General features: G+C 43.3%; 1 protein-coding gene across 2 annotated transcripts in view; it reads right to left on the bottom strand.

The window, feature by feature from the left end:
* Positions 1–12,677, bottom strand: part of LOC309557588 (catenin alpha-2) — a 963,358-nt gene that overhangs the window by 723,320 nt on the left and 227,361 nt on the right. The gene's annotated exons all lie outside the window — the stretch shown is intronic.

Genomic DNA, 12,677 nt, shown 5'->3' with positions numbered 1-12,677 from the left:
CGTATACGTTTTTTTTTGTGCGCGAGCTAACGGTGACGGGGGCGGCTAAATTTTTTTTTTTTTTCCTATTTCTTTTTTCTTTTTTTTTAACTTTATTACAGGTTTTTTTAAAAAAAAAATCTAATCACTTTTATTGCTGTCACAAGCAATGTAAACATCCCTTGTGACACCAATATGTAGTGACACTTCCCTGTATGCAAAACGCCGAAAATGGCATTTTTGCATACAGCCGTTTTTTAAATCTGCCGCCTTTTGCAGCACAGTAACCCGGATGTGACGTCATGGACGCCGCCTCCGGGTTACGTCATCGGAGACCCGATCGATGCCGTTTCCGGCATTCATCGGGACTCCATCCAGCCGGCGGACGCGCCGGCTGGGTGCTCGGGGCTCCCAGTGGGACGGGAGCCCCGAGCAAAGGCGCGGAAGGCGGCGGGAGGGGGGGGACGTCCCCTCCCGCCCCCCCGGGTAACGATCGAGCGGCTCCCGAGCCGCATCGATCGTTACCGACGGAAAGCCGACCGTCGGCTTCAAACAACGGTACCGGGATGATGCCTCTAGCTAGAGGCATCATCCCGGTATAACCACTCAAAGTCAGCCAACGTAGATCTACGTGGCTGGTCGTTAAGTGGTTAAATACATTTATAAATTAAATCTATCTAAATCTATTTATATCTATAAATTAAATATAGTGCCTGGTTGGTTCTCCTTAAAGCGGAGTTCCGGCCTTGGGGGTCAATTTGAGCTAAAAATACCCCCAGGACAGTCAGGGCTAGTACATTCCACAATGAATAGCCTCTGAACTGTCCCGGGTCGCACTTACCTGTAAGAAGAAATACTTACCTTGAAAATTTCTTCTTCAGCGCTGCCATCTCAGGTGTGGACAGCTAAAGCCGCAGCGTCCCTCTTCATGTCCTCTTCGTGACGTCGGAGTCCCACAATGCACTGCACCGGCCCCGCTCGTCACTTCCGGTGCAGGCGCGGCATCCATGCACAGCTTCTGGGCATGCCCAGAAGCTGTTTAGCAGTGAATGCCACGCCTGCACCGGAAGCGACGAGCAGGGCCGGTGCAGGCGCATTGATTCCTGGGAGCGATGGCATTCAGCTCCCAGGAATCATCGCAAACCGGAAGTGACGGCGCGGGCCAAGGCCGCAGAGGGAGGAAGTGGAAGGAAGGTGAGTATATTTTCTTCTATAATAAGGTAAGTGACCAAAAAAAAAATCGCCAGTATCCATTTCTTTTTCAGGTTCCCCTTAGCAAGCGGATGGCCCAAAATCGATTTTATCGATTTTGAGGCAGGAACTCCGCTTTAATGTGCCTAAAGGGAAAAAAATAAGTCAAATCCCATTTAAAATGACTCAAAGTTACAATTTTTAGTACCTGGCTATTGAAACAATAAAGAAAAATGGTTTGGGGTCCCCCCAAAAATCTATACCAGACCCTGCACCCTGGCAGGTCAGGAAAGGAAGGGGGGGACAAGCGAGCACCTCCTCCCTTCTGAACCAAAACAGGTCACATGCCCTCAACAAGAGGGGGGGGGAGGGTGCTTTGGGGCACCCAAAAGCACCTTGTCCCCATGTTGATGGATGGAGACAAGGGTCTCTTCGCAACAACCCTGGGCTGTGGTTGTCAGGGTCTGTGGGTGGGGTCACAAGGAATGAGCAAAGATATACAAAAGAGTAGTCGTGGTCTTTAGGTGTCTCAGGCAGGAACTATTGCACAGGAGATGAGAAACCAGTAAGAAAAATTCCATAGGCGGGTGATTGGCAGGGTGGTGGTCAGGGCAGGTGGCAGGTGATAAGCATAATCTAGGGATATACTCTGCTGCTATCTCAGTCCCAGCCAGAGCATGCATTGCTAGATTTAGGTTAAGATCCATCTGCCTACCCTTCTCTGCTCCTATTGGCCGATGGCAATGTGCTCCTCATTTGAACATCACAAGTCAAGAAGCCTTGTTTTTTCTACAGTGGATCTAAACTTAACACTGTGAATGTCGTCCATTGCAATAACACTTTTATCCAGGGATAGTCAGTAGAGGCTGCAAACAATAGGTGTAATCCAGAGACAAGCAGAGGTCAGGGCAGGCCGCAGACAATAAACATAATCAGGATCGGGCAGAGGTGAGGGCTGGCAGCAGACAATAAACATAATTAGGAGTCAGGCAAAGGTTAGGGCAGGCAGCAGACAATAAACATAATCAGGGGTCGGGCAGAGGTCAGGGCAGGCAGCATACAATAAACATAATCAGGGGTCAGGCAAAGGTTAGGGCAGGCAGCAGACAATAAACATAATCAGGGGTCGGGCAAAGGTTAGGGCAGGCAGCAGACAATAAGCATAATCAGGGGTCAGGCAAAGGTTAGGGTAGGCAGCAGACGATAAGTGTATTCCAAGGTCAGGCAACGGTCAAATCATGCAGACGTCAATAAGCATAATCCAGTGTCAAGCAGGTATCAAGGCAGGCAGCAAAGGACAAGCATAGTCCAGGGTCAGGCACAGATCAGGGCTGGCAGCAGACGATAGAGTAATTCAGGAACAGGCTATGGTCAAGGCAGGTTTACCATGGTCGGACAAGGGTTCTGGGCTTGAAATGTTCAAATGAGGAGCACATTACTACCAGCCAATGGGAGCAGAGAAAGCTAGGCAGATGAAACCAAACCTAAACCTAGCAATTCATGCTCTGGCTGGGACTGAGATATCAATAGAGTGGAGGCCTGCACAGGGATGGAGACAGGTGGTGTAGGAATGTGTGAGACACTCTTGGCAGCCTATCTCTGAAGCTTCCATGACAAATCTTGGAAAGCAAATAAAACAGTTTGTATAATTCAAGGTATAACGATAAGCTGCTGTAGAGAGCGCAACCTGGGAATAGCTGTTTACAACATAAGATTCTGGCCTCTTACATATGTTTTTGCTGTATTTAGAGTATATTAAAAACCCCAGTCTGATATTTTTTATTTACATATGGGATACATAGCTCAACCCCTTAGGGCTAGGGTATATGGGTACAGTAATAAAGGCAGTTTAGGTATTTTTGTAGCACATATAAACTTTTTTGTCTGTTTTGCTTCTTGTTGATTATTTTTATTATTTTGGAGGATAACCGGAAGCTTCATATATCATTAACCTATATAATTTATAGTCATTTTTTTGGTTTATGGTCTGTGTCTCATTGGGGATAATTTCCTTCATATCCTATTCCTAAATCACAAGACAAAAGTGAGTTGAACATTATTCAAAGAGAGTGTTTCCATTGTATGATTTCTCCTCTGCTTGCTGTTTTAGTGACAACTGTAAAATTTTAGATTTCCAAATATTTTCTTCCAATGACTATGGCCACCAGCACAAAGACAGAAGCTGAACCTCCCCAGCAAGGTCAAAGACAGCAATACAAATCTGATACTTTCTCACTCCAAAACTATCCGAAACGAAGTAAAAAATGTTTTGGCTTTGAATACATTGTAAAGAGACCCTGTTGCTAATTTAATTTAATCTTAACAAAAATCTTAAAGAGGAAGTAAACCTTACTCTGCAACTTTTACCTATAGGTAAGCCTATGATAAGGCTTACCTATAGGTACTGTAAATATCTCCTAAACATGTACCGTTTAGGAGATATTTACCTTACATGCAGCTAGTGACATTACTGGCGCATGCGCTCTGAAGGAACGGCCGCTGGTGCCGTTCCTTCAGAGCCCCGTGCCGTGACCGTCGGCTGCCGCGCGCATGCGCGGGAGTGACGTCACCGCGGCTCCGGCCAATCAGATGGCCGGATGCCACGATCCTGGAAGACAGGCGACTAAACATGTCGCCCGTCATAGAGGTAAGCGGGCGGCACAGTGGGGGCTCGTTCTAAGGTAAGTATTTCATAATGAGCTAGTATGCGATGCATACTAGCTCATTATGTGTTTCTCTTTCAGGTTGAAAAAAAAGAAAAAAAAAATTGGGGGTTTACAACATCTTTAACATACGATTATATGTGAATTAAACATATTTTAGGCATGTTATTTATTTGTATAAGCCACCCTTGTGTAGACATCCAAAAATCCAGGCTGCTGCTAGGTCCCGCCATCTTAGTTGTGATGTCAGCAGCCCCCAACTGAGCTGTCACTCAAGTGACACTGTATAGCAGGCCTGTACAAGTATTTTAGCCCCCTGCTAACTCATATCAGTCATAAAGTAGCTGGGCCAGCACAGAAAGCAATTAGCCACTCATAGTAGAGGAGACGGCTATGATGTAAAAAAAGGGGCTGTGCTAGACAATTGATTATGAGTAATTAAAATTTTCAGCAAGTTCCAAGGCTCATTGCAATTAAATAAAACAATTGTTTATGGTAAGGGAAATTCCGGCAAGTAAGCATTTAAAATATATTCAAATTTACTATGCTGTTTCCCATATTTGTTTATGTTAATGGCAAGGTCTCTTTAAAATTGTGTCAATTATACCAAAAGACTTTGTATAAGGTGAACTTTATCTAGAAGTTGTACAATATTGAGCTCTCTTTTTTTTTTGTTCTGCCTGTTAAATGTTCTCCAGAACATTTGTTGAAAATAACGTGAAAATAAATTCTTTTTTTTTATAGTCTACATTTATATTTGCCCTCCGATGACCTCTTTTTAGGTAGCACAATAGGCTGAAAAAATACATTGCAAAGATTCAGGTGCAGCTGGAAAAAAATAACCCTTCTTATAATATAATTGTGGAAAAACATGATACTGGACAGTGAATAGAGCAGTCGTAATATTAATTCTCTCTAACGTATGACAACGTGTATGAATACCAAACCCAAGCCTATTCTGTAAATCCCTTTCATTCTAAAATAGAGGTGACCCTTAATTGTTTCTCAGGGGATTGGGACAGAAAATAAATAAATTACAGAGAAAAAAAACACAGCTGCTGAGTTTACAACTAAAGAGGATCCTGTAATTTTAACATTTTCTCTGCTCCCTACTCATTAGAGGCCATTTTGCGAATGGCAGTGCAGCCATTTTATTAGAATTGAGTGCCATTACTGAGGCAAAGCAGACATTTTGTACCTAGCATTAAGGCCTATTTAGTAGAACTAAGTAACATTATTGATAGAGGGAAACCATTTTGTACATACTTTAGTAGTAATGGATGTTTACAAGAAATCAACGACATTACTGAGGAGCCATTATATCAAAAACACAAACCTAGATGGGGCTTTTGCCCGGCTAATCAGTTTAATAACCCACTTCTCAAGGCCACTGGACTTCCCACCTTCTCAGGTGCTGATTAGTTCACAGTGGTGACATCAGCGTCACTACTCTAGTCATTAGAGGCCAGAGTGGTTAGCTGGTGCTGCAGAGGAGAGAGCTAGGTGAAGGTTCAGGAGGTGCTTTCTTCTCCTCAAGCTCCTTCCTCTTGGCACTGAGGACATGTGTGGTTAAAGGGAGCTGGCTGGAGGCCTAAAGTAATGGTAAGAGCCAGGCAGACCAGACAATAGCATTCAATTTGGGCAGGCACATGCGGAAAATCATCGTTACTAAGGCTAGTTAGAGGGTCATGAATGGGCATCATGACTTTTGGATGGTGTACAGCCTAAACCATTCACAGGCCTGCCTCCATATATCCACAGTGGATTGTTCGGAAGCACACTACCTGGCATCTTGTGGTATATTCCCCATTCCCTATTAAGGTGGACTCTATGGTTGAGTCAGACAAGTGGGTCCCTATGGGAGTTAAATGAACTATAGTACATGAGCCTGGTTATCTTGTCTCCCCTGGATCTATGAACCAGGAAGAGGAAATAAACTTTCACTAAGGACAAGATGAAATAATTGCCACTGATATATGGGGGTTTTCTACTACCTACATAGGAGAGTAATATAGACAAAATTTGACACTCATAATCATTATCTAACTTTAGGGATTGTGATTCTCTCTACCTGTCATCTAATCTTCGTTTACAGCAAGAAATATCAGTATTGCTCGGTTTCTCTGGCCCTGACGAAGCCTGATGTGAAACGCGTTGGCTCATTGGGACCCACAAACCGAATATCATCGAAGACTTCTTGCACCAGCTTGAAGCCTGTATTGCTCCCATAATAGCGAAATATTTCTGTGCTGTGGTTTTTAACATATGTTTTGCATATAAGGGATGTTCTATATGTGCCTTTATACATCCCTATGTATATACTAATTTTGTTTTAAATACATTTAATAAATTAATTCAATTTTAATGTATTGGTTCTCTGGTCTTCCTTCTCCCAATCAGCCTAGAAACCCCTACTTTATCTCTAGATAGTTGTGGTTATTGTAACAATTGTCTGTTTGTTGTCTATGTATTATCCCACATGGCCATAAGCAGTCCATGTATTGTTAGGATTGACAGCTTTTTACTTACATATTGTCAGTGGTTAGTGATTTGGAGCAGGGGTGTCCAACCTGCAGCTCAAGACAACTAGAGATGGGGCCCAATTTAAAATCGTAAACTTACATAAAAATTATAATTTTTTTTTTTTTTTTTAAATGCCTTTACACGTAACGAACACATACAGCCTAAGAAAATGTGACAGTGTTTCTTTACTGGACTTTTATCTTCCCAAAGAAAAATGTCCCACTCTCTTTACAATCACGCCTTATTCATGTCTTCAGTGTTCGGCAGCACCTATATTTGTGAGACACTATTTTCAAGGATGAAGCACATGAAGAGCAAAATTACAACCAAAATATCTGATGAGCACCTTGAGAATTCATTGAGAATTGCAACTCCATCCATCAAACCAGATATTAATGCGTTAGTTATCAAAAACAGTGTCAAATATCGCACCAGACTTATGTTACCCTCTTTTACTTTTAGAATAAAAAATATTACACAAAAAATAAAGTTTTTTTACTCAGATAGGTACATTATCTATATTAGTGGTCAATAACTTGTGATATGCCCTACTTTTTCTGCTTATCTGCTCTCCTGATTGTTAGTGTATTTCATGGGTGGCCCAAGACAATTTCTCTTCTTCCAATGTGGCCCAGGAAGGGCAAAAGGTTTGACACCCCTGATTTAGATGATGCTATCACTATAATTTAATCTCCTATCAGTATCAGACCATGGCCCTAAAATTGCAATATTTTGTCTCTTTTCCCATGTTTGATGTTATTATCCCTACAGTGCATAGCAACACAAGGTCAAAGGTCCTCATCGCCCTCTTTTTCCTCTGGCAAAAACAGATTCCGAAATGTTACAGCGCTTTCCTGTGGGTGCAAGGCAGAGGATGTGCTCTCGATATCTCGGGCTTACAACAAATGGGATGTATGGACATTACATGGACATTATTCAACCTGAAAGAAGATTGGTGAATGGGTGAGTCTGCTTGGGACAGCTCTGGAAAAAAGGGCCAACTGTTGCAGCCAGAATTGCTTTTTTCTTTTAAAGTACTAGAAAAAAAAGATTTTCACCCTGCAAGGTAAAGGCATAATGTTTAAACCAAAAAAGTAGAAACCAGGTGTGGTAGTGGACTAATGGGGGTGAGGGGGAGAGGAAAATATAGGGAGGAGTATCAACCAGACCACATTATAAAAGACTTACCTTTAAACAAAGCCCTCCAGCAGCTAGTTGTCACCGGTGCAGAGGCTTCCATCTTCACCCAGTCTTCCTTCCAGGTTCGCAGGCTGCTTGAATGGCCGAGCCACAATGACATAACTCCCACATGGGAATCACAGACATGGCACAGAGGGAACGGCATGGGTATGTTGTTCCCTCAGAGTGCATAAGTACACGTTTAGGAGATATTCATTTTATCTACAGGTAAGCTTTATTATAAGCTTACCTGTAGGTAAAAAATATATGCAGGAGTTTACTACCACTTTAAATTAAGTGCTGGGACAGCTCATTTTATTTATTTTTTGCCAGTCTGGACTACAAGCAAACATAAGGTACCTACGGACATCAGAGGATGGCTGCCATGCCTACACAACCCACCCAGCAAACAATCTTTTTCATGGAAAATCACTGTACAAATATATTGGCCTAAAGTGCACAGCTTGGCTTATGGAGGAAGGAGAAGGGGGCATCTGAGGGCTGGTTTATCCCAGGTGAAAACAACAGCTATCGGCTAAGAAAATCCATAATCAGCTTGACTGGGCAATCGTTCTTTAATGTCGGTGGATGTCTACAGACTTTCGGAAATGTCCTGTGGCTTAATGCAGCCATATTAGTTACGCATCTTTTTGATTCCTGTTTGTGTTCTCCGGAATAATGCTGCAGAAAACTGTACGCAATCAATAAAACAATTATTTTAGCAGAGAGTGTCGAGCCTAATACAAGATCTGCATTGCAATGCGGTTGCAGCTGCATGTGACATGCCAGAGAATTGTAGCTATGACTGATTTATGCCATAACCATAGGCCTGCCTGTAGAGGTCAGAGAGGCCAGGACTTGATACATTTCTGTAATTTTACACTTAGCCTTACCGGACTTATAAATGTCACTCAAGTGACTGAGCTGAAAGTTGTTATAAGAAGCAACAATATTGAACTCCCTTTCATATTTGTATGCCCCTGTGATCTCTAACCATTAACAATGATGGAAGAGGTGGTCAGTTATCTCTGACTTGTTATGAACATTGGTTTGATTCCCAGCATGCATTTCATCAGGGACTCGGGAACAAGCCATGTGCTTTCCCTTAAATAAGGGGAAGCGTGACTATCCATTGAGAAGACACAATTTATTAAATTAAATGAAAACTGTTTTTGTACATATTGTCTTCATTTATTATGTTTTCAACTAAAGATGGCAAAACTGTAAAAAAAAAAAATATGTTTTATTTATGCTTAAGCACTGTTTTAGTTCTTAGAAAACTGTGACTTTCACAAACATTACATTTGCATTTTTTTTACATAGTGTTAAAGCTGAGCTCCAATGCTCCTGAAGGCTTCTCTCCATTGTATGACTGGTACAAAGCCACCCTATTCATTCTGAAAGGGCTCTTACTTATGGAAGGCCATGGGGTGGAAAAACAGACAGCTGAGTCACAGTGTTGCTGTCTCCCAGCTAGCCACCCAAATGCTAACATTACAGCCTGATAGGGCTGCACACGTGCCATGTTTGCAATGCTTCGCAGTATTTTTAATTCAGATTGTAGAGTTTGACAGATGGCACCGCATGTCAATCTTCCTCATTGAGCTCAATGGCAGTGAACCCCAACCACAAGACAAACACTCAGCTTGTGGTTATGGTTTGATTATTTTACTACAAAATCCATAGTTACATAGTTAGTAAGGTTACATAAGGACACCAGTCCATCTAGTTCAACTTGTGTGGGGGTGGGTGTGTTTATATCACTACCCTTGCCCAAGTGAAACATCGGTGACCTTGCACAAATCCTTCAGTGCCACAGATTGTTGTAAGCAGGGGTCCACAGCACCATGCTCTGAAGTCAGCTCTTCTGCAGAAGGCTCGCCGGGTTGTTCCTCCTCAACAGAAAAGTCTATTAAATTCCCAGTCTCTGGTGGTGTCTGGGGATCGAGATTCACCATCTCCTGTCTGTGGAATCCAGAAGACATTACTGGTGCTGGGCAGAGGCTAGCAGAGCTCTACCCTGTTGTCAGCACTTCAGCTTTGGGAACAGCAATGTCTGGATTTTCCATTGCCGACTCTAAGGCATGCTGCTGAACGTGTTCTAGCAGTTTCCTGTATGCCCTTTCCAGATGTCGTTTTTTCCTTAGCAAGTCTTCTAGATCAGGTTTAAGCTCGGAGACCCCTGTGAGACTGAGCATAGCCTCTCTGTATTCTTGCAGGTCATCAAGGGTAGGTTCCCCTTCATCACCAAACACAAATGCATCTGTAAGGCTCTCCCACAGCAATCAAGGGCCACCAAAGTCATATCCCTCCGGAGAGCATTCTGATGTCTCTCCTAAATATTTCTGCTCTGCGTGCCATTGCAGAGCCCGATACTGATTGTCCAGCTATATCTCCTGTTGGACCAGCCTGTTCAACTCGGATACCCATTGCTCCTGGGGCCGCTCTCCCAGGAATGCCATCCGCAACTCCCGTTGGTCACTGGCCCATTGCCCTGGGGTTGGAAAGCACTTGCCCTGGTATATACCAGCAAGCTGGAGGGCTCCAAGCCAGAGCTCCATCCGAATATGCTGCCTGAGCTCCAGATATTGATCTGCAGATACCGTCCTGGGGTATACTGAAAGGGCGATTCGCAACACCCCCTTGAACTCGGATGCCAGGTCCATATCTCCGTTGGGTCGACTAAAGTCTGCTATCCCACCGCTTGCCACCAATGTGACGGAATCCAGACACCCCGACTGGGTATCTCCGCCAAGAACCTGCTTCCTAAGCTGTGGAACACGGGATCCGTGAATCTGGCTATAGTTACTCACATTGGTGGCAGCGGTGGGATATTTCAATAAGGGAGGTGTGGCCCAGAGTGGTGAAAACACCCTATCTAACCCTCTTCTGTGATGCAACAAGGAAGTGAAGGCTTCTGGGAGATGGCCTACAGGAAATGGATGCTGATACAATCTACAGATAGTGATGGAATCTGAAAATCATTTAAACAAATTCAAATCAACTGACAAGATTTTAAACCTCCTGTGGATAAGGCAAGTGAGAGAAAAACACATTGGGATGGGCTGGGCCAGAAATGGCATTGTAAAACGCTTCTAAAGGTGAACTTATCCTTTAAGGATTTTCCAGCAAAGGGTACTGTTAATGCTACAGTAATGCTACTTCTAACCTTGTGGTCGGGGATTGCGGAAAATAGGTTTTCTGTTCCGGGATGAATGTGCCCCTGTGCACAAAGCTAAGTCCACAAGGACTTAGATAATAAGGCTTGATAAGTTTTGTGTGGAGGAAGGTCAGGTGGCCTGTACAGGGCCCTGACCTCAGCCCTAAAAAACACCTTTGGGATGAACTGAAGGGCCATTTGAGAGCTAGGTCTTCTCATCCAACTTCAATACGGCATAAATTCAAGCAGACATATTCTGAAATCTTGTGAACAGCTTTTCCAGAAGACTTTAGCTTGTTATAGCTGCAAATGGGGGGTCAACTCCATATTTATGCCTATGGTTTTGGAATGAGATGTCCACCAAGCTCAGGTGTCCCCAAACTTGGCCATGTAGTGTACAACATTTGGTGGTTTTTGAATGCAAACATACTGCTAATGAATGTGCACTAGATCTCAACACATCCAGGCAGGCAAATGTTCCTGGGTTTGTCCCCCTAGTAGCACTATAATTTGAGATTACTGGACAGGAAGTCAACTGTGTGTAGGAAATTCTGCCCCCCACCCACTTCCCCTGCTGCACCAACTTCATTTCAGATATCTTCTGCTTTGATCATTTGACTTTTCTGTGAATGTGATGGAAAAAATAAATTCCATATGCGATCTTGTGATTTATATAGAACAAGACTTTAAGGTATTGCTGTACAACTAGAAGTGGCATTTGAACATGACAAGCAATGTGAAAAACAGTCTCTGAGGAGTAAAATGGTCCTACAATTGTGCATCACATCAAATATGATACAAGAGTAAAGAATGAAGGCCATGGCTCCCGCTGCAAGCCTTACAGTCACAAGAACATTAATAAAAATATCTTCTATATGAATCTCAGATAATGACTAAGGAGCACAAATAGAAACAGCACGCTGTAGCTCGATTCCATTCAGGCTTGTGATTACATTGATCCACTGGTAGTAAATCAAATTTTAATCATCATAAACCACATATAAATACCTGTTTGACAATACGAGTGCAGCTGTAACACAAGATTGGCTAATTTGAAGGGGCAACGATGGCTCCGAAAGGCTGAACGACTTTTGATTTCAGTTTTGCGCTTTTCAGCATTCCATTTACATTTCAAGAAGAACGTATACTGTTGCGTTCTGTACTGTGCAACTGTTGCGTAGGTTGGTTTATTGAGAGGCACAAATAATGTTTTACTCAAGCTCAGTCAGTGTGGCAAAGAACAATGTGTGAAGCGGAGTGCCTCTTGCTCTAATCTGCCTTTTGTAAACATCAGTAATGATCAGTCAGATCTGCATTTTCCAGATTTTTATTTGCTTGATGCTGAAGAGAACATCATAATACAGTAATGTTCCCAGTCAAAGTTAGCAGGAGCAAGCATTGTGTGTCCTTAGAGGCATACATACCTTTTGTGAAGACTGGGCAGCTGCATGAGGGTCCTTTAGGACTTATGGCACATGTATACTAGATGTGGGTCAGATTTGTCCAGGAAGTTGTCCTACTGTCACATAGATCTGGAATAGGGATAAGCTTGGGCTCAGTCCGAGCCAATGTCAGTGCCAACCCAATCACTTTCAGCAAGGGCATTCTCCACCCACAGTTTAACATACACAAAGGGGCAGGCATGTCTAGAACATCATTACCTAATATGACCACAAAGCCATATCAGGTCATGGGACTGACCTGATATGGCCATTTTAGGTCAGCAATTTCGCACAAGTATCCCCACTGCTTAGCTGCATAGGGCCGGCCCTACCATGGGTCCCAATGGGTCCATTGGACCCAGGCAGCACTTGGAGAGGGGCAGCAAATTGACTCCCAAATTTTTTTTACAGCAGTTTTGTGTGTCATCAGTTTGGGGCGCATTATGGGCATTTTTTTCCCATCTCATACTGCCACCCGTAGTGCAAACTGATGAGTATAAGGAGGCGGAGCGTCTCCTCCGGGGAATGTCCCTCACGTGA

The sequence above is a fragment of the Pelophylax lessonae genome (assembly GCF_965119305.1).
Source record: "Pelophylax lessonae genome assembly, chromosome: 1".
Classification (NCBI taxonomy): Eukaryota; Metazoa; Chordata; class Amphibia; order Anura; family Ranidae; genus Pelophylax; species Pelophylax lessonae.
The sequence above is the reverse complement of the archived record's forward strand: the minus strand, read 5'-3'. Positions and strand labels throughout refer to the sequence as shown.